General features: G+C 48.7%; 1 protein-coding gene and 1 pseudogene across 1 annotated transcript in view; one reads left to right on the top strand and one right to left on the bottom strand.

Annotated features, from left to right (window-relative positions):
• Nucleotides 1-18333, top strand: part of NRG2 (neuregulin 2) — a 321919-nt gene that overhangs the window by 91537 nt on the left and 212049 nt on the right. The window lies entirely within an intron of this gene.
• LOC144269678 (U1 spliceosomal RNA) lies at nt 4585-4718 on the bottom strand (annotated as a pseudogene).

The following is an 18333-nucleotide window of genomic DNA, read 5'->3' as shown; positions in this document are numbered from 1 at the left end:
ACAAAAAGCATGCATCTGGCCTGCTGGTTTCATCAGTGCTGTGTTTCTATGCTCCTCCTGACCAGACCTTGTCCACGCTCTTCGGACACAAACGCAGATGAGATGTGGGTTTGGAGATCTGCCCTGAGCTCCCGTTTGGTGCAGAGGCTGCAGTCAGGCTCTTTAGTTAATTAATGATGACAGATTCTGGAAATCCATCAAGTGGATCTGAGGAATTGTGCTCGGGTCTCAGGGCATTCTGTGGTTTTCATATTGGGAAATCTCAGGGGAAGATCGTGCCATCCTACCTGACGTTGAGCAGTATTTTATTACTATTACTATTGATTTCAATGAGACTTCTTGAGGAGTAAGGTGCTACTCAGTGAGAGTAAGGGTGGCACAATCGGCTTCGAATGAGTAACGAATTGGTTTTCCAATACACCTATTAAAATGGCTCCATAACTGCTTTAGAATCAATTTGTCTTTGTGTTTTAAATACCGCACCCACCCCGCAAAAATCTATAAGAATGCTAAGCTAGAAACCTATCATGAATGCTGATGAACTGAACATGCCCCAGTTCATAAAAGGGAAACATGGCCAGGTTAAGAGATGCATTCTCCCCTCAATGCATCACCATTTTATGCTACCAACTCCTACAAATGCCAATGCAGGAATCCCTGAGAGAAGGATTTGCTGGGTATTGAAAGGCTGTTTGTTCACTGGACAAAAGTGCATTAGTAGAAAGCTAACTGCAGTGGGAATGACTGGCAAATCCAGCTTGGAAATGCAGTTTGCAGAAAAGATTCAGGGAGCTACCCGTATGCTCTTCTGCATCAGTTTGGTTCCTGCGTGTGGATAATTGAGATATGAATGTAAGGAAAACATGAAACAAGAAATGGGAAAGGGAAAGAAAGGTCCCAGCGCAGGAATAATCCATTTATTATAGTGCTAAGTGGAAAGGAATGTTACTTGCTAATATCAATGCACAGATGGGGAATACATTCAGCAATATTCATTATTGTGAGGGGTCTGACACTTCATTGCTATTTGAGGACTTTCCAGTCCACTCAAACTGTTGCTATCAGCGATCTCAATGTGACTTTTAAAGGATAGAGTTCCCAAGATAGGAAAGCACCAGGTCATCGTAATTTTATCACAGAGGAAACTGGGAGATGAAAGGGTTTTCTCATTTCACGCTCCTGGATTTCTCTGCCTAAGGAGAAGCGCTCCATTGTCATCGGTGCAGACATTTGTCAAAGAGGTCAAGTTTACAGCTTTGGGGGGGATGTTCTCCCCCCCTCCGCTCTGATAGCAGCTCTGGCTCCTCCTTTGCCTTAACTCCCCCATGCTAAGTGTTTTCTCTCTTCTAGCATCCCGTAACAGTGCTTCTTCTGGTAGTAACAAGCCTTCGGCTTGGCTGTTTATGGCAAGAAGGATCATTCAGTGTTTACTTTGTGAATGATGATCAAGCAGAGTGAAGAGGCAGCTTCCTGACTCTTATTTACATTGCCCTGGCCACTGGGGAAAATAAAAAGGCAAATCTCCGTAGAGGTTATCTTCGGAAGGGCAGCATTCCCTGACACAAAAGGCCCAATCCCACAACAAGATGGGCTGAAAATTGCACCCTGGCCATGGCAAAGTGCACAGGCAGCAGCAGAGGGACACACACACTTTCCTGAGGGAGACGGCAAACCGGATGGAACCTGTGCTGCTAGGCACAAGCTCCTGCTTGCATTTTTTAGGGAAGGGAACGTGTCTTTGATTTCACAGCCCTCCCCAGGCCCTGTCCTGCTGCCCCGCCCCCTTCCCAAGCAGAGAGTTTTACTCTAGTCTAGGTGACCTGATGGGAGATGGCAATGGACTAGATTGTTTGAGAGTTAGCTGGCTAAGCGATCCCCTGCCAACTGGCTGCTTTTGTCTCTGAGGTTCAGAGAGGTAGCGTGATTTGTGCACTCGGTCACTGTCAGGTCTTGGTTGACAGCTCCCTTCTTGTTTTGTAAAAATTGGTTGCTAGTTGAGACATGACGAAGTTTTGAAAGAGGGAATTTTGTTTCGTGTACGGTTTCCTGCGAAAGGTCACAGTGCCGCCCACGGTGCCACTCCGGGTAGATAAACACACACAGCTGCTGCAGCTGTGACTGACGCAAATCAGGCAGTTTGAAAGCACGCAGGGTCACCATGGAGCGCCAGGGATGGGATCTACAACGCGCTCTAGGGGGGAATCTTTATAGAGTACTGTAGCAGATCACTGACTCACTGCCATGGCGCCTTCTGCTGGTCAACCTTGGAATTAGCTCAATTCCAGCACTCAGAGCGCCTCCTGCTGGCTGGTGTCTCTCCTGCCTCAAGCTCTCGTGTCCCTCCCAGACCCGTTCCCTCTTATCTTGGGGTTATTCCCACAGCAGTACCCCCACACTCTGTGTCTCCCCTCCCTGGGGAACCCCCAACGCTCTAAGCCCACCTTGCCTCAGTGGCTACTGCCAGTTGTCATCTAGCCCCCTTTCTCTGGGGCAAACTGCAGTCTGTGATAGCCACTCATCATTGGCAAGGGGATTGGCAAACCTATCCCCAGGCTGCACCTCTGCAGCCCCAGTATCATCTTAGGCCTTAACAAGGCCTCAGCCTGGGGAGTTGTCAGGCTGGAGCTCCCCAGCACCCCTCTGCTTCAGGTACCCTGTGCGCCTAGGGAGCTAGGTCCTTTCCACTCCAAAGCTGGAGCAAGCCTCTCTGTCTTCTGGCTCACAGCCCTTTTATCAGGGCCAGTTGTGCCCTGACTGAGCTAGCCACACCTGGGGCCAGCTAGCCAGCCAGCCTCCCTCAGCTGCTCTTACTTAATCCCTTTTCTAATTGGGTCCCAGCAACAGCCCTCTCCAAGGGCTGCTTTTAACTTCTCATCTCTTGGAGTGGGGCAGCAGCCCCACTAAAAGCACTGACTCTATATGAGATCAGTATTGTGTCAGGTCCAGACAGGATTGCTAGACGGTGCCAGCTCTGTACGGGATAGGTGTAAGATGCTGTCGCTAAGGGGATCAGCTCTGTAAGAGATTGCTAGAGAGTGCCAGCTTTCTGCAATGTAAACTTCCATTAACACAGCCTCAGAGCTGAGAAATGCCCAAATCAGGGAGTTAAAAAGCTCTGCTCTTCCTGTCACTCGTACCAGTTTCACATCAACCTTGCAGAAGGTTCAGCCCTGAATGTGCAACCTGTCTGAGTTAACATTGGGCTAGGAACACTGGCTTTGGCTAGCACATATTTCAGCTTTAACATTGCGTTCATGAAATATTTTGTATTTAATTCCCCTAATTTTGGTTTAATGAGAGAAAGAGTGAGCAAGTAAAAGGGAATTCGGGGGGTGGGGGAAAGAAATAGAAAAAAAAAAAAAGGGCCTGGGGCTTGCAGCCATAAATGGCTGCATCAGCGCGGAGCCTGTATCATCCCTCCATCTCTATAGTTCTGTGGGCCTGTTTCTCAACTTGTGCACTGTGCTTTTACACTGGTGTAATACAGTTGATTTCAATGGAGTTACTGCTGGCTTACGCCACTGTAACTAAGAGCAGCATCCGGTCCTAGAGCACTCTCCTGCTGCTGTTGTGTTACCGTCCTTGTGCTTCTGTCACAGTTTTGAGCCCACATGGTACTTTTGTTGTTAGCAGGGCTGGACCCAGGCCCCAGCGTTCCAAGCAGGTGCTTGGGGCGGCAGTTCGAAAGGGGCGGCAGTTCCTCCTCCCACTGTGGCAAATCGGCGGCAGCTTCTTCCTTTTGCTGTCCGCGGTGGCAGGTTTTTTCACTGCTTGGGGCGGCAAAAACTGTAGAGCCGGCTCTTGTTATTAAGCTTGGAAAGGTTTGATTTTTGTTTGCTATGGATTCTGGTGGGTAATATCGATGCTCATCTCCAAATATTTCTTCTTGTTTTTTACTGATTCAAAGCAATGGTTCTCAAGCCCTAGTCTCACTGGAGTGTTGGCTGGTCACGTGGTACTGGCTCTCCTTGTTCTCAGCTGTTCAGTTGCATTACATGACAGCCAAAAATACACTCAGTGCTTTCCTAATTGTCCATTCGCTAGGCAAGGAATTGCTAGAGTGGCCAATGAGATATTATGTGATGGTGAATGAAAGAGGAGGTGATCTGCTCCATTGAGGGTAGGTGGGGAAGTGTCTATGGAACCACCTTGGTAAGGTTCAAGTACTGCAAAGCCTGAGAACACGTCACTAATAGGTTTTCACAGGCAGAGAGGGAAATAAAATACCAGTCCATGTTCCAATGGACTGTAGCAGCTGAGATGAATAACAGATTCAGAAATTACAGCATTATATTTTTCTTATAAATTGACAGACAGCAAAGCTAGCTCCAGTTGTTTTTGAGTGCAGCATGTCTTTAATTTTCCCTCCCTGTAAATTTTCATCATAAAAGAAATAACTTTCCATGGTTAATGGAGGGGGAAAAATGACTACGTAACATCTGAACCTCAGGCTGCAAGCAGATCCATGTGGGCAGAGCAGTGTGCCTACGAAGAGTCTAACTGACTTGAAGGGGCTCTGTGTAGGCATGTAGAACAGATGGCCGGGGTCTCACTGATTGCAAATGACAAAAAGATAAGAAAATAGTCTCAGAAATTATGCAACCGAGTTTCCCGCATTTGGGGAAATTGCAGGGGTCAGCACATCTGTAGTGCAATGGATGAGCCTCAACCTGGGAAAACCACCTTCGTGATCATGGTAGCTCCCCTCTGGTAAGCCAGGCAAATATATTTTCCTCACCCTCTTACTACAAACAGACCTGTGGGGCTGAGACCAAGCCTGTGATGTTCCGGCCAAAACAAGAGTTTTGGAGAAAGTCATGAGTAACGGAAAAGGTGATGGAATGTCACCAGCTGAGCTCCACGCTGGTGAAGCAATCTCTGTAGACTGCAAATTCCGTGCAGTGTGATTACACTGCAAGTTCTGCTCTGAGCTACTCCCTTGAAAAATCCAGAGTAATTCTGTTGGTTGCACCAATGTAAATGAGAACAGAATTGGAACTTGTGTCTCTTTGGATAAATACATATAGGAGTACAAGGGTTAGTATATCCTATATCAGAACTAATACAACTAGATCTACGGAGTGGATTTTTACAGGGGTGTTATGTATCCTTAAATGCAGGCTTGTAACTGAAATAATGATGAAACTGGCTGTGGAGCAGCAAACTATTAAACTTACCTTTTAAACAAAGTTTTACATTCTGAATGCAACAAGTTAAAAACATAGGGCCTAATTACTCAGTTTTTATACAGTCCTTACACTGGCAAAATGCCCAGTAAAGTCAGTAGGAGTTTTTCCTCCATCAGAACCAAGTAAAGGCTTAATAATAAAATAATAGTAATAATAATAATTAATAATTAGTAATAATCTTTTCTGGATTCGGTCCATGGAAAAGAAAAATTTGCTCTGCAGGTTTGACTAAATTAAAACTCTTCCATATGTAAGGTATTTGTTAACCGTTCAGTATAAATGGTTTTGCACCAATCTGAATCAGGAGTAACCCCACTGATGTTAAGAGTGATGTGGTGTAAAGGAGTGCAGAATCAGGCCGAAAGGCCGGAATACAAGTTCATGTTTTTGGCACACGAGGCTAGATCTGCAAACTGCTGTGTGGTCGTTGCTCTGGAAATAGCCCAGAATAAATCGCTTGCCCAAATGCCCACATGAATTGATGGGCACAGAATGGGGCCCAGAGAATGTTTTCAGACCAGGAAATAACCTGGCTAGATCGACCATAGGAAGAGGTGGTGAGGGGGCAGGGCTCTGGGTATTGTCACTCAGGTGTAGTATTACAAGGAATTGTGTGGGCATTGTACACTCAGGCTGGGCATGTTTAGACAAATGAAAACGTTCCATCTGATGACAAATGAAATTCCATAAGTGTGTATATGTTACAGCAAGAGCCTGATCAAATGAACACAATGACAGTTGACAGAAGTAGACCCAAATTTCCCAGGAACACTACTGTCTTTGTTTAAAACTACAAATTTAGTTGTCAAGATGCACAGTAATGACCGATGGCTTAAGTCGATCCTTATTGTTCACATTACAGTAGTGCCAGTGGCAATGGCCATGTTAGAGCCATTGCGCTAGGCGCTGTACAGACACAACAGTCCCTGCCCCAGAGACCTTATGGTCTCACAAACAAAGAGAGACAACGGTGGGAAGGGAAGCAGACACCCCAGGTTATGCAGCAGGTCAGTGACAGAGATGGGAGGGACCATGTCAGATCATCTGACTCCCAGGCAAGCATCTTACCCACTGGCTCATACTGCCTCTTACAAAGCAATAGGTGTTTGCAGTACAATGACAGAACCAAACAGCCAGGAAAGATTGCTTTGGAAAGGAAAACCCCTCTGAAACAAGATTGTTTGTTTTTATTTCCAGAGCTGAGAAAATCATCTTATTAGCATGTAAACACACCTGTCACAGGCCTCAGCCCTGCCCATGACTTAGCAGCTGTCCCTCAGACTCACTGATGAGCTGGTGACACAGGGACTAATCAGTGACCCAGCTGGCCATAATGGTGCTTAATTAGAAGGACCGGTTCCAGCTGTGGCAGTGAAGCAGGGTGATAACTGTTTAAGTAGAGCTGGGTGCTCAGGAGAGAGAGGAAGACCCTGGAGGGAGGAACAAAGTGGAGTTCCCCTTGGAAGAGCCTGAGGAATTCATGCAGGGAGACCTACAGGGAGCAGACTAGGCTCCTGGGGGGAGCACTGAGCTAGGACCTACAAGGGTAAGGGAGCTACAGTCGAGCTGAACCCTGGAAGGGGACTGATCTGTTCTGGTACTTGGCTGAAGGGCTGAGCCAGAGAAGACCCAGTGCGGGAGGCTCGGGAAGAGGTGGTGAGGGAGCAAGATGGGAGAGGTCACTCTGGCTGAAAAAGTGGCTTCCAGAAGGGCTATGAGAAGCACCCTGCTATGCTGTGCCCTGGCAAGAGGGGGCACCCTAGAGGTGAGGAAGTACGCATACAGCACCTTATCCCATTGATTCCCATCAGGATGGACCAAGAAAAGGGTGCTGGGGAGAGGACAGAAAAGGGTGGGAGTGGATGATGCATGTTTGGTGGGGGTGGGAGACATGCTGGTGAAGATAGGGGGAGAAATTCAATTTAAGCCAAGAAGACTGCAGGTGTGTCCAGGTTTGTGCACCCTTCTGCACAGGGCTGGATTTCACCCCATGTGATGTCCCAGCACACCAAGCTAGCCCAGCACTCTTTCAGGAACTGATCTTTAAGTCGGCTTCTCTGTTGCAGCATCTCCAAGGAGTCAGAGGGAAGGAATAGTTTGCTGCTCCTTTGCCAGGGCAACTCCCTCCATTAGGTGGGTAGAGGCAAGTTCTGTTTTCTGGAGTGTGGGAGGGATGGGGCCTTTCTGGGCTTTTCTGGGATGCTTTAGGGTAAGGCACGGGCTGTGAGGAAGCGGTATTTGGGGTAAGGTGATATGAGATGGTGCTTGTCACGGCCAAGCCCTGCAGAGGGGCTGATGGGTGGCTTAGTGCTTTTGCAGCCTGAGAGCAGCTACTTTGTCTGAGTGGGAGAGATTTCCTGGCAGGGGGGTTTTCTTGGACCTTTCCAGGTGTGCACAGGCCTGGCCTTTTCAAAAGGCCACCCATTATCACTAGATTAGAAGAAGGACCTTTACCAGCTTCAGCAGGTAACATGCCACAGGTCACATTCACCCCCAGGAATGTGTTGGTTTTTCCTGTCCTGCAGTACAAGCAAAGCATTGTATGGCAGCCCAAACACAGGATCCAGGCTTTACCGGGTAATAGCAACAATGATGCTATTGTAAGGAGGAACAGGAGGGTTTTGGAAGGAGAACCGGTCCCGAAGGCACAACATCCCTTTCCTGCAAACAGCCCCCAGTATGCTCAGCAGGAACAGAGTCCTCCTATGCTCCTGTGCTATGGAGCACAGCTGAGCTGCCCTGTGGATGCAGGAGGCCACGGTGTCGCTGGGAATCATGCTGTATCCAGGTACTTACAGATACTTGATCATGGCCCTGACCTGCCCATGCTCCTCCCTTTGCACTTTACATCCCTAGATTATAAAGCCAGAAGAGATCACATGTGGTCTTCTAGTCTGACCTCCTGTATAACAGGCCAGAGACCTACCCAGAATTAATTCCTGTTTGAACCAGAGCAGATCTTTGATTTTAAAATTGGCTGTGATGGAGAATCCACCACGACCCTTGGTAAATTGTTTGTTAAAAATGTGTGCCTTATTTCCAGTCTGAATTTGTCTAGTTTTAACTGCCAGCCATGGGATCATGTTATACCTTTGTCAGTTACATAGAAGAGCCCATTATCAAATGTCTATTCTGCATGTTGACGCTCATAAACTGTGGTCAAGTTACCTCCTAACCTTCTCTTTGTTAAACTAAATAGATTGAGCACTTTGAGTGTACCACTGTAAGCCATGTTTTCCAATCCTTTAATCATTCTTGTGGCTCTCCTCTGGACCCGCTCCAACTTACCATCCTTCTTGAACTGTGGACACCAGAACTCGGCACAGGGTTCCAGTAGCGGTCACACCAGAACCAAACACAGAGGCAAAATAATCTCTCTAATCCTACTGGAGATAGCTGTTTGTGTATCCAAGGATTGCATTAGCTCTTTTGGTCAGTGTTGCACTGGAAGCTCATTCAGCTGATTATCCATCATGACCCCCACATCTTTTTCAGTCCCTGCTTCCCAGGAGAGAGGTCCCCCCACCCCCCTAAATATGGCCTCCATTCTTTGTTCCTAGACTTAACTCATGTTTGCTTTTGCCCAGTTTATCAAATGATCCAGATCATTCTGTTTCAGGGATTTATTTACCACTCCTCAATCTTTGATATTCTGAGGCACTTTGTGCTCTCCAAGTAGCAGAACTGTCCTACACCCACTGTCACTTGGTGTCTGGGCACAACTTGGGCCTATAGCTGGATTGTTTTCACTGGACCGGTGTAGAAGCCAGTCAGTTTTATTTTACTAAGACCTGATCATGGTCTTTCCGTTCAAAGGAGTAGTAGCTTGGGTTGGACCCAGGTAGGTATCTAGGTCACTCTTTTTCCATGAGCAGGCTAAGAAGTGAAAGGCCCTGAGTGCCAGCATTGTTATGAACTGCAGCTGGGTTTTCCATTCTCTCCTTTCCCCTGCCTAAATTCTCAGAGCAAACGATTTTCCTGTTCCCAGTGCTGCTGGCCATCTCTCTCTGTTCCCTGCACTCCTGACCCTATTCCTCGCTCTGATTCTCCAGAGGTGGAAAATCAGTATCCATGCAATAGGCTTTCAGAGGAGTGCTCCTATGGCTCTCCCATCCCTGGAGAGAAGGATGCAGATTCTGGCTGACTTTAAAGGGGCTGATCTCCTATGAATGGCTAGCACTTCTGCACTGCACTGCAGGACCCACAGCCTTGATGCTTAGCAAAGAACACGGTGCAGCTTCAGGGCTATACATCTACACTTGGAGCTGGGCACATGATTCCCAGTTCTCACGGATGTACCTCCGCTAGCTCTGCCGAGTTAGCGCCCTAAAAATAGCAATGTGGCTGTGGTGGCACAGGCGGTGGCCTGGGAAGTACCTGTGGACGCTCCCTGCATACATATGCAGGTGGCTAGCCCCAGCCTCAGCCCATGCTGCCCCAGATATGCTGGTTCGTCTGAGTTGGGAATCGCATCACTAGCTCCTCGTGTAGATGGAGCCTACGGCAGGGGTGCTGGAACAGGAGGCCATGGTCCTCTCACTTTTTGCCACGCGCCCCGCCCCTGCCCCACCTCTTCCCACTAAAGCCACACGCCAGCCATACCAGCAACTGGAACCCAGCCGGGGAGCCCGGGCAGTTGCCCGGGCGGCTCTTACCATGGCCGGGTTGTGGCTCCAAGGCCCCTGGCTGGAGCCAGCTCGAGGTAAGAGCCATGTGGACAGCTGTGGGGAGCTGTAGACACTCCCCACAGGGGTGGGGACATTGGCCGGGGGCTGCTGTCTGGCCCCCCCCACCATGGGCAGGTGGAGAGGACCTGGCTCCCTGGTTCTGCTCTGGCTTCCAGCTTGGCTGGGGGTGGAGCCTCGGGGAAGAGGTGGGGCAGGAACAGGTCCACGGAGGGGGCAGGGGCCCTTGGCCCCCCCATTTTGGGGAAGGCTCCACCAAGCATGGCTTCCGGCTGTCACCAAACTTCAGTTAGCAGCATTCAGTAAATGTGTTAGGTTCCTGCTCACCTCCGAGAAGGAGGTTTTCCACTAGGGAATGATTTCTGGTAAAAGTGATCTGATCTGATGAGCTCTTCAGCATTCTCCATTCCCAGGGTGTTAATGAGCATTGAGGGTGCACAGCTGTGTCAGGGTCACGCTGTACAGCATTAGGCACTCGGAGAGCACGCAACCCAACAACCACCATCCCACAAATATTTGAAACAGCACCGATCTCTGTATTTGCAGCCATGAGTGATTGTCCAAACACATGTCCTCAGAAAACAATAGCTTCCAAACTCTCATGCTGGCTCCTTATACTCTGAACATAAGGCCATCTATCACTCAGCAGAGGCACATGCGGGCCACATACCACCCTGACCAAATGACGTGCATTGAGAACGATCAATCAAGCCATCAGAGCACAAATTCAAAAGCAGATGAAGCTATGCGCAGAGACAATTTTTTCGCGCTAGCTGGCTAAATGTCACACACTGCGCCTGCACCTGGCATGGAACCCCATGACTGGCGTGGGCATACTCTGATTTAGGCACACGCCTAGACTTTGTATCTGTAATTTAGGGAGCTAGTATTGAAAGGTCCCCCCCCCCCACCAATTCCCCATGTCATTGTTACAGTGAACCCTGAAGTCTGCCCTGGCCCTCTCACTGCCTACCAGCTCTTCATTGTAATGGGTTACTAGAGTAAAGAGAGGCTATGCAGGTCAGCAACAAGGCAGTGATGACGCAGAAAAAAGTCTGTCTGGATGTGAAACTCCAGATGCAGCAGAAGATTTCAAGGAACAAAGGGTTTTTTAATTGTTCTAAATCGCTGAACCAGGCCCTTCTGTAACCCCTGGATCCTACTCTAAATCCAGTGCCTTGCATAGTGACAGGTTTCAGAGTGGTAACCATGTTAGTCTGTATCAGCAAATACAACAAGGAGTCCTTGTGGCACCTTAGAGACTAAAAAATTTATTTGGGCATAAGCTTTAGTGGGCTAAAACCCACTTCATCAGATACATGGAGTGGAAAATACAGTAAAGAGGTATAAATACACAGCATATGAAAAGATGGGCATTGCCTTACCAAGTGGGGGGTCAGTGCTAACGAGCCAATTCAAGGAGGACATTTCAATCTCCGTGAACACTCAATAACAGACTTAGAAGTAGCAATTCTTCAACAAAAAAACTTCAGAAACAGACTCCAATGAGAAACTGCAGAACTGGAATTAATTTGCAAACTGGACACCATCAGATTAGGCCTGAATAAAGACTGGGAGTGGATGGGTCACTACAAAAAGTAATTTTCTCCCTGCTGATACTCACACCTTCTTGTCAACTGTTCGAAATGGGCCACCTTGATTACATTGAACTTATTAGCACTACAAAAGTAATTTTTCCTCCCTTCTTGTCAACTGTTGAGAATAGTCCACTTCCACCTTAATTGAATTGGCTCGTTAGCACTGACACCCCACTTGGTAAGGCAACTCCCATCTTTTCATATGCTGTGTATTTATACCTCTTCTTTACTGTATTTCCCACAGCATGCATCTGATGATGTGGGTTTTAGCCCACTAAAGCTTATGCCCCAATAAATTTGTTAGTCTCTAAGGTGCCACAAGGACTCCTTGTTGTTTTTTTCTCTAAAACCGAAACTCGCAGTTCAGGCTTGGATACCATTCTGCTACCTCACACTGTTGTCTCAATGACCTATGGTAGATCCAAAGTATAACCTCCAGTGCCCCCTTCACCCCACACGGTGTCATAGTCCTGATCGGCTTCAATTAATTTCCTGGTGTATCAGTCTCCTGGTGAGTCTCTTTGGATGCCTGGGGGCTTTGCCCAGGGATCGGCCTGGCTTTGCTTCTCCTGCCTGTGACCAGCACTTCCTGAAAGGTGTGAGTTATCATGGGGTGTCATGCTCCCAAGGAGGATGCTTGGGTCAGATCTGCTGACAGGGATTTCCTCCCAGCATGCTCGCTAAATAACCAAGCCTGACCCATCAGCAGGACCAGAGAGCTGCCTGGACACTCACAACTTCCTTCTTTTTCATTTTAAATAGGGAACTTGCCCAGCCCCAATCGGCTTGGAAATCACTGACAGGGCTTCTGCTTAACAGCTACCCCTGCCCCACACAGCCTCCCCTCTCATTGTTTGGCCCCCTTGTGTCACCTTTCTTTTAAAATTGCTCTGGCTGTGATAGTGTTTCTTTGTCTGGAGTTCACCCCTGCATTTAGGCCCTGCTGTGGTGATGTTGCCTCACGTAGAGAGTAAAGTTGCTGTCACAGGCAGCCCCTATGCCAAGGGAGTCCCCAGCTGGTATAAAGCTGGCTTAGGATGGCAGAGAACCACCTATCTACTGCCCAGTGTAAGGGATGTGTTGTCACAGGCTAGAGGCATGTAAGGGGCCATTAATACTGTCATAAATTAAAGAGCCTGAAGACTGGCCTCTGGAGGGTTGGGCCCTTAGCTTTTGTGTCCAGCTCAGCTCCTCATCAATGACGCAGAGTGCCTCTGCTCTCCCTTTTCTGTGACCCCTCCTCCCCTTTGGGGGCAAAATGGGAAGGATGGGCTTGTGGTTAAAGCACTGGACTGGGACTCAGCAGATCTGTGATTAATTGTTGTTTCTGCCATATCCTCCCCGTGTGACCTTGGCTAAGTCGCTTAGGCTGTCAGTTCCCATCTGTAAAATGGGGGACTCTAGGATTTCCTTTATCTGTCTTGTCCATTTATACTGGAAATGCTCTGTGTGAGTGAGTGCGTTCGCATGCGCTGTGCCTAGCGCAATAGGGACGTGATCACCATTGGGGCCCTAGGTGCTGCCACAATACAAACATCTTAATCCCCTTCCACCAGCTTGCCAGTTTCTCTCTCTAAACTTCTCTTTCCAGCTGCCCCTTCTACAGAGTTTTCTCCTCAGGTCACTGTGACATCCAGTCTTTGTTTGAACCTTCTCCCCATGTCCTACGTTAACTACTGCGTGTATATTTTCTGAATTACTCCACAGTGTAATAACCTGGGTATTTAGGGGACACACTCTTGCTGTTTGATCGCTTCCTGATACAGGCCCCGATTCAGCAATGCACATACGTAAAGTGAGGCATGGGTTAAAGTACTTAGGAGCCATATTTGGGTTGCACTGACAGCTCTTAATCTGTTTGCCTAGTCTGAGATATACCACTGTCCTGTTGTTGAGAGGCAGGCACGGCACATGCTCTTTCCTGCTGTTTTCTCGGTCTTCCAGAATATGTTGGTTAGAATTATCCACAACAATTAGGTTACCTGTTCCTATAACACAGCACCCCAGGGGTGATGGTCATGTCTGGTTGCATCTGAGAATCATTAGGAGTTCTCATCTATTTGGATAATGAAATTGCCTTGAATGCCAGGTGGTACAGAAAGGACAAAGTGCTTTGTAAATATATACCTCCCCCATCATGTTCTCTGTGGCGCTGGGGAAAACATTACTGCCTAGTATGATTGGCCTGTACCTTGAGAACCAGTCTTGAGATCTGCTAAGCTTAGCAGGGTCAGGTCTGGTCAGTCGTTCTGTGGGAGCCTGTTTTGATTGTTGTGTTATATCTGGATGAGTGAGATCCCTTAAAAAGTGACCTTCCCTGACCAAACACTGCCATAAGGGAACTCTACCTTCTGCGAGGACAGAGCAAGCTCTGTGGGGCCTATCCGGTTTTCAGTGGGCAGTGTCACAGTACAGATAAGAATTGTTGTTTGCTCAGATTGCTGCTACCCGAGTCCTACTTTGTCTGTAGAAGTTATTCAGGAGCCTGATTCCTCTGCAGGTGCTGTCAAGGTCAGATCACTGTAGGTTCCCTCTAACACACCCAGTTTTCCTGTAAGTAAACTATACTGTACCTGTGCTGAGACACCACAGTGCTGTTTGCAGTGTGTCTGCTCACCTGTCTCAGTGGAAGGGTAGGCATGATCACACCACAACGGGAGGTTTCAGGGAAGAGGGACAAAAGCACCATGAGAGGAAGAGGAGAGGAAGAAAGTGTGAGGAGATGGAGGTATGAGATCAGCACAGCGTGCTCCGGTTCGCTGGTGTGAGATGTTTAGAGGTCATTGTGGTAGGTGCCTGTGGAATACCTTACCTAGCGAGCCAGGATACTCAGCCATACGGCAAGGGGGAAAACGTAGAGATTCATTGCTACTTTCAGTGTGCAGCAGGCGGACCAAGTAAATCTAGCAATAGAGGAAGAAGTGCAGGTACACTAGAGTTCATACCCGGCTCATTCCAGAAAGCAACACTTTGTGAATTACGGGGAAATCCATGATAAATGGCTGTGTATTCTTCTCTCCAACAACCCGATACACCCTACCCTCAGACGGTCAGACCCTTGACCCCACTGTAGTCCCTGTGCGCTTCTCTGGTGGAAGTCACAGATTAGCAAAGCTGCCCCAGTACAAGGGAATACCTGGATGGTGTAGTGTCAGTGCATCTCTTTGGGGCAGGGGTGGTCATTTACTAGATGTTTGTACAGCACCCAGCATAATGGGGCCCAATCCAGTTGGCCTCTAGATGCTGCTAGATCAATGCTCAGTAATACATCACTCTGGACTGGCTCTGACTATCCCCCACTGACATATTGCACTTTGGGGGCCGCTGGCAGCCTGCAGAAGTTAGAGTAGCCTTGAGGCTACTCTAGGTAGCTGGGTACCAAACCATAAAAAAGAGCCCTTTGTCTCACCTCACCCCCTGTGTTAGGTCCTATGCTCAGCACAGCTTGGCCAGACACAAGGATCAAGGCCTGACAACCTTTCAGTCCACACGGTCCCCCTACACTGCGTCTACACAGATGATAGGAACACCCCAGTCAGCATTCCACGGTGGTTTGCTTTACTGGCTGGCAGTGTGGAAATAAGTCAGTATTTCCAGTGGGGGGAGATTGGGGAGGTATTGCAGAAGGATCTGTACAGCCTGGGACTCCCCACCCCGTTTCCTAGAAGCTTGCTAAGGGTATGTCTACACTACGAAATTACGTCGAATTTATAGAAGTTGGTTTTTTAGAAATCGTTTTTATATAGTCGATTTGTGTGTGTCCCCACACAAAATGCTTTAAGTGCATTAACTCGGCGGAGTGCTTCCACATTACCGAGGCTAGCGTCGACTTCCAGAGTGTTGCACTGTGGGTAGCTATCCCGCAGTCTCCGCTGCCCATTGGAATTCTGGGTCGAGATCCCAATGCCTGAGGGGCCAAAACACATTGTCGCGGGTGGTTCTGGGTACATATCATCAGGCCCCCCTTCCCTCCCTCCCTTGAAAGCAATGGCAGAAAATTGTTTTGCGCCTTTTTTCCTGAGTTACCTGTGCAGACACCATACCATGGCAAGCATGGAGCTCGCTCAGCTCACTGTCACTGTATGTCTCCTGGGTGCTGGCAAACACGGTACTGCGTTGCTACACAGCAGCAGCAACCCATTGCCTTGTGGCAGCAGACAGTACAATAGGCCTGAAAACCATCCTCATCATGTCCGAGGTGCTCCTGGCCACCTCGGTAAGGTTGGTCAGGAGTGCCTGGGCACATATGGGTGCAGGGACTAAATTAGGAGTGATTCGACCAGGTCATTCTCTTTAGTTCTGCAGGCAGTCCTATTGTACCATCTTATGGTGAGCAGGCAGGAGATGTGGATGGCTAGCTGTTCGATTGTACCATCTTCTGCCGGGCAGGCAGAAGATGTGGATGGCTAGCTGTTCGATTGTACCATCTTCTGCCGGGCAGGCAGAAGATGTGGATGGCTAGCTGTTCGATTGTACCATCTTCTGCCGGGCAGGCAGAAGATGAGGATGGCTAGCAGTCCTATTGCACCATCTTCTGCCGAGCAGCCAGGAGATGTGGATGGCTTGCAGTCCTTCTGCACCGTCTGCTACCAGCCAAAGATTTAAAAGATAGATGGAGTGGATCAAAACAAGAAATAGACCAGATTTGTTTTGTATTCATTTGCTCCTTCCTCCCTCCCTCCCTCCCTTCATGAAGTGCTGCCTGAAATAGCAGAGGGAGGGATAGCTTAGTGGGTTGAGCATTGGCCTGCTAAACTCAGGGTTTTGAGTTCAATCCTTGAGGGGGCCATTCTGTGTGACAGTTGTTTTTGTTTCTCCTTGATGTAAAGCCACCCCCTTTGTTGATTTTAATTCCCTGTAAGCCAACCCTGTAAGCCATGTCATCAGTCGCCCCTCCCTCCGTCAGGGCAACGGCAGACAATCGTTCCGTGCCTTTTTTCTGTGCAGACGCCATACCAGGGCAAGCACGGAGCCCGCTCAGGTCACTGTGGCAATTAGGAGCACGTTAAACACCACGCGCATTATCCAGCAGTATATGCAGCACCAGAACCTGGCAAAGCGAAACCGGGCAAATAGGCAACGTCAGCACAGTGAGAATGATGAGGACATGGACACCTCTCAAAGCACGGGCCCTGGCAATGCGGGCATCATGGTGCTAATGGGGCAGGTTCATGCCATGGAATGCTGATTCTGGGCCTGGGAAACAAGCACAGACTGGTGGGACCGCATAGTGTTGCAGGTCTGGGACGATTCCCAGTGGCTGCGAAACTTTCACATGCGTAAGGGCACTTTCATGGAACTTTGTGACTTGCTTTCCCCTGCCCTGAAGCGCATGAATACCAAGATGAGAGCATTCCTCACAGTTGAGAAGTGAGTGGCAATAGCCCTGTGGAAGCTTGCAACGCCAGACAGCTACCGGTCAGTCGGGAATCAATTTGGAGTGGGCAAATCTACTGTGGGGGCTGCTGTGATGCAAGTAGCCAACGCAATCAAAGATCTGCTGATATCAAGGGTAGTGACCCTGGGAAATATGCAGGTCATAGTGGATGGCTTTGCTGCAATGGGATTCCCTAACTGTGGTGGGGCAATAGACGGAACCCATATCCCTATTTTGGCACCGGAGCACCAAGCCGGCGAGTACGTAAACCGCAAGGGGTACTTTTCAATAGTCCTGCAAGCACTGGTGGATCACAAGGGATGTTTCACCAACATCAACGTGGGATGGCCGGGAAAGGTACATGAAGATGCGAGCGTCAGGAACTCTGGTCTGTTTCAAAAGCTGCAGGAAGGGACTTTATTCCCAGACCAGAAAATAACCGTTGGGGATGTTGAAATGCCTATAGTTCATAGAATCATAGAATATCAGGGTTGGAAGGGACCTCAGGAAGTCATCTAGTCCAACCCCCTGCTCAAAAGCAGGACCCATTCCCCAATTAAATCATCCCAGCCAAGGCTTTGTCAAGCCTGACCTTAAAAACTTCTAAGGAAGGAGTTACCCTTGGGGACCCAGTCTACCCCTTAATGCCATGGCTCATGAAGCCGTACACAGGCAGCCTGGATAGTAGTCAGGAGCTGTTCAACTACAGGCTGAGCAAGTGCAGAATGGTGGTAGAATGTGCATTTGGACGTTTAAAAGCACGCTGGCGCAGTTTACTGACTCAGTTAGACCTCAGCGCAACCAATATTCCCATTGTTATTACTGCTTGCTGCGCGCTCCACAATATCTGTGAGAGTAAGGGGGAGACGTCTATGGCGGGGTGGGAGGTTGAGGCAAATCGCGTGGCCACTGGTTACGTGCAGCAGACACCAGGGTAGTTAGAAGAGCACAGGAGGGTGTGGTGCACATCAGAGAAGCTTTGAAAACCAGTTTCATGACTGGCCAGGCTACAGTGTGAAAGTTCTGTTTGTTTCTTCTTGATGAAACCCCCCGCCCCTTGGTTCACTCTACTTCCCTATAAGCTAACCACCCTCCCCTCCTCCCTTTTGATCACCGCTTGCTGAGGCAATAAAGTCATTGTTGCTTCACATCCATACATTCTTTATTAATTCATCACACAAATAGGGGGATAACTGCCAAGGTAGCCCGGGAGAGGTGGTGGAGGAGGGAAGGACAAGGCCACACAGCATTTTAAAACTTTAAAACTTGTTGAATGCCAGCCTTCTGTTGCTTGGGCAATCCTCTGGGGTGGAGTGGCTGGGTGGCCGGAGGCCCCCCCACCGCGTTCTTGGGCGTCTGGGTGAGGAGGCTTTGGAACTTTGGGAGGAGGGTGGTTGGTTACACAGGGATGAAGCGGTGGTCTGTGCTCCAGCTGCCTTTCCTGCAGCTCAACCATACGCTGGAGCGTACTAGTTTGATCCTCC

This window comes from Eretmochelys imbricata, chromosome 8 (genome assembly GCF_965152235.1).
Source record: "Eretmochelys imbricata isolate rEreImb1 chromosome 8, rEreImb1.hap1, whole genome shotgun sequence".
In the NCBI taxonomy this organism is placed as follows: Eukaryota; Metazoa; Chordata; order Testudines; family Cheloniidae; genus Eretmochelys; species Eretmochelys imbricata.
This window is presented reverse-complemented; position numbering and strand designations above follow the sequence as displayed.